This window comes from Sinocyclocheilus rhinocerous, unplaced genomic scaffold, assembly GCF_001515625.1.
Source record: "Sinocyclocheilus rhinocerous isolate Xijiao unplaced genomic scaffold, SAMN03320098_v1.1 scaffold2935, whole genome shotgun sequence".
In the NCBI taxonomy this organism is placed as follows: domain Eukaryota; kingdom Metazoa; phylum Chordata; class Actinopteri; order Cypriniformes; family Cyprinidae; genus Sinocyclocheilus; species Sinocyclocheilus rhinocerous.
In genome coordinates, this window is record NW_015633526.1 from 282,093 (window position 1) to 286,331 (window position 4,239).

General features: G+C 33.5%; 1 protein-coding gene across 8 annotated transcripts in view; it reads left to right on the forward strand.

Moving 5' to 3' along the window:
- LOC107744187 (receptor-type tyrosine-protein phosphatase eta-like) overlaps positions 1-4,239 on the forward strand; it is a 56,975-nt gene that overhangs the window by 22,092 nt on the left and 30,644 nt on the right. The gene's annotated exons all lie outside the window — the stretch shown is intronic.

Sequence of the window (4,239 nt, forward strand, 5' to 3'; positions counted from 1 at the left end):
ATATGTGTAATAATATAGATATAATATAAAATATCTAATTAATACATGTAAATAAATAAATAAATACAATATTAATATAATAATAAATACAATATAAAATATATAATAGTTAATATTTAATAAAATAAAATAATATATAATATATTAAATATAAAAATAATTAACATAACATTATATTAAAATTACAATTAAATTACAAAATTATAATTACAATATAACAGGAAAAAACAAACAAACAAATACATTCAACAATAATAATAATAATAAATACCAAGTGTAAAAGTTTTGTAGCCATGACAAAATAATGACTAATACTGTAAAACAACTGTAAAATGACATAATGACTGTAATGAGTTCGGCTTTGAGAACTTCCAAAAATAGGTCCCATTCACTTCCATTGAAAGTGCCTCACTGTAACCTGCATTTTTGCATTTTGTAAAGAGTCGTAATTTTTGTGGTAATCAGCATTATGCCACAAATTACTTGAACTTGTACTGAACCCAGAATATTCCTAGTATTATAGCCGCAGTCTCCATTGAAACAAACTGCAGTCAGCCCGATTCTCTTTATGTGTCCAGCGGAAGTTAAACCATATGGGTTTGGATCAGCATGATGACAGTCATTTTGAAATGAACTATTCATGCATGGCTATGCTAGTGGTTTATTTTTTTGCCCTTGCTGTTACGTGTTTTCTCTTTAACAATTTGCATCTCTAAAGTTGCCAACTTCCCTTTCCTTCGCACGAAATCATTTTAATATGATGCAGGGTTATTTGGTTTGTGTATTTGGTTTGATAAGAAAGACATGTACTATTTTGCATGGTTAATTTATGAAAACTATACAAACCTGGAAAACTTGTGGTTATAAATTAGCTTTCACAGAACAAATACTGTGTGTGTTGTTCATATCAATATTATACCATAAAGGATATCATATTCCAGTCCAATAGCTTTTCAGCTGTTATTAATTGTAGTGGACGCAGGTTTGTGACAGAGCAAGTATAGGCTATATGATATAAGGCTAGGGAAGTAAGGTAATGTAAAAGCACTATATAAATGAAGGTGACTTGACGTAATGTAAGGAAGTTGTTGTTCATACAGGTTATGAAGAGCACTTTAAATAAATGTGATTGTCTATTAACTGGTGGAGCGGGTTTTAGGTGACTTAAGACTTAAGTACATTATTTTTCAGCAACTCACACAATAGAGCACATTTGAGTGTATGTACGTTCTGTACTGTAATTGGCACGATGTAACGTTGTTGTAGAACATTGTTGTGTATAATACATAATCATAAGCTTGTTCAGAAATGGTGACAAAAACTTGATTATTCAAAAATAATGTCTTTCTCGTTAAACGTCATTAAAAAAATTTTTATGAGCCCAAATATTTGAATACAATATTTCTGAAAAATGCCCATCCCTACACACACACACACACACACACACACACACACACACACACTTATAAACAAAAGCACCATTATAAACTGGCAATCTTGGGTGGAGGTCAGACAGGACAATATATAGAAATTGCATTGTGAATGTTGAGGAGTGGAGGGAAATGATGGGAAATGGCAACTTTGGGCTTTGGGTGCAGCTCTTCCTGAAACTTAACTGCCAAAAGCCCTGCTGAGTATACATTATATATCAAGAATAGCCATTAACTCATATTTTTATTTCAAATCAATCTTGTTCTGCTGTGTGGACTTCGTGTGGACTTGCTTTGCCATTTTGTTTTAAAAGTAAAGTTGCTTGTTGGCAATAGATTATCATGGTTTTATATTTAACAGTGTATAGTAAATATTTAATTGCAATAGTGGGTAGTTTTTGGAAAGTTTCCCTCTCCGAGTTTCTGTCAGTGATTAGGTTTGTTGTTTTTGACAAGGAAGTTGGTGATGTCATTACTCATTTGCTGTTTTACCTGTGATCAGGGCAGGACTTAAGGGGGCGGGGGCCCCTGGGCTTGAGGTTATGTTTGGGCCCTATACCTACACTACAAATGCCTTCAAATAGAACATCATTATGGAGTAACACAAAATACACAAACATAGGCTTTGAGGTTCATAAATAGTACAATGAATATGCAACATGTCTAGGCTATAGTCAAAGTTTAAATGTAATATTAAATATTCATTATAATATAATAAACAGGATGTGTTCTCTCAGTTGAGCTACTTTGAGCAACCAAAAAAATGCCAGAGATGTTGGCTTATTAGTATTATAAAAGTTATTGTCATATCTGTGTCCTCTTAATTAGTCCTTTATATTTTCAAAATGTACCATGCAGTCATAAATGCACCATTGATACATCTAAGGAGGCTAGGTCAAAGGAGTCCTTCTATAAACAACATATTAACAAACATTAGAATAAACCTCAAAACCATGAAATGCAATTTATACAGCCACACTGTGAATATGCATAAAAAAAGGACCTTACTTTGATTGAGCATAAAACAACATGTTTCCCAATCAGGACATCTCAGTGAAGGTAAGGCTACAAGAGGGAAGCCATGCTTTCCTCTTACCAAACATCTCTCTCTTCTTCTACCACCTAACTGTATTTAAACTTCTCATAAGAGAACCATAGTGTCCCCTAATGATGGGTTGTAGAATTACACCCTAAGTAACATTTAACTGTTACACATGTCTAGGCTATAGTCAAAGTTTAAATGTAATATTAAATATTCATTATAATATAATAAACAGGATGTGTTCTCTCAGTTGAGAGATCAAAACCCTGAAATAACTTTTAGCAAAAAAATACATAAAAAAAGCCAGAGATGTTGGCTTATTAGTATTATAAGAGTTATTGTCATATCTGTGTCGTCTTATGTCAGGTTCTTATTTAATCAATAAATTAAATTGAATAAAAATACATGCTGGCTATTAACAATCAAATGAAATCACTATCAACAAAATTCATTGATGGATTTTGCATAAATTTTAAGTTTAAATATAAAATTTTAATGTAGAAATATTAAATGATTGCAAAAATGAAATAAGCTACTTTTTTAAATATGAAACTACAACCGCCAGTAGGTGGCAGCAAGTGACTGTCTTAATGAGTGAGTTGAATCAACCGATTCATTTAAAAAGCTGATTCATTTAACTTTGCAAACAACTGTACTTATAGCCTGATTGAATCATTTGCTGGTCCGTGTAATGCTGAGAAACTTGGGGCTAAAGGCTTAATGGAGCTGTTTAAAGTAGCCATGTGATAACAAACCAATTGGTGCAGACGTGTGTCCTTCTTCTGTGTGAAATAATCATAAATACCATTTTATGCTGTTTGATTGTGGCCTCAAAAGTCGTAGTTGTAAGCTGTAGCCCTGGCTGGCCCGTTTAGATCTTGCATGTGCAGTGGAAACGCGGCTAATAATTTCTGAATTTTGACTGTCATATAAATCGAACAAATCAAACAAACGTAAATGGGCAAAGGCCCCCTAAAAGGCGGGGCCCATGGGCTGCAGCCCACTCAATCCCAATGGTAAGTCCGGCCATGCCTGTGATATTCAGAGGAGAGCGTATCAGTGTTTGTACACTAAAGCCAAGAGGGAAGAACTCAATTTCCATATGTGTTTTTTATGAAATGAGATTAGGAGATAATTTTATATAATACTTCCCCTGAACATCCTTTTGAACAGTACTTCATTGTATCTCATTATTTCCAATGTCAGTAACTGCTTGGAGAAAAGCATGAAAGCATTCACAACATAAAAGTTCACTATCAACTACTTTAAAACAGATATAATTGTGATAAGACAGCATAATCTGTTATCACTTGGCATTTTGCATGTTCTTGTTTTAATGAGCGGTTTAAAGAAACAAAGACAGAAAAGGCAGCCTAGTGGTAAAACAGTGTATTGTAAACAGTGGCACGCTTTGGGGTCTCTGTTGTAAGTCTATGGACCGAAGGGAGGCAAGCCTCCGCTGTAACTTTACCTGTGGGTGTCGCTGTTGGACAGTGTTACTTTATAAAAACGAGTGACTTTTAGACTTTTAATATCATATTTAGTCATATTTGCCTGTTTTATTTTTGTAATGTTGATTATTTTCTCATCCAACTTTTTGAGGAGACACTGCCTCCCTTGCCTCCTTGGAGGAAACGCTCCTGATATATATATTTATATACACTGAACAAAATTATAAACGCAACACTTTTGTTTTTGCCCCCATTTTTCATGAGCTGAACTCAAAGATCTAAGACTTTTTCTATGTACACAAAAGGCCTATTTCTC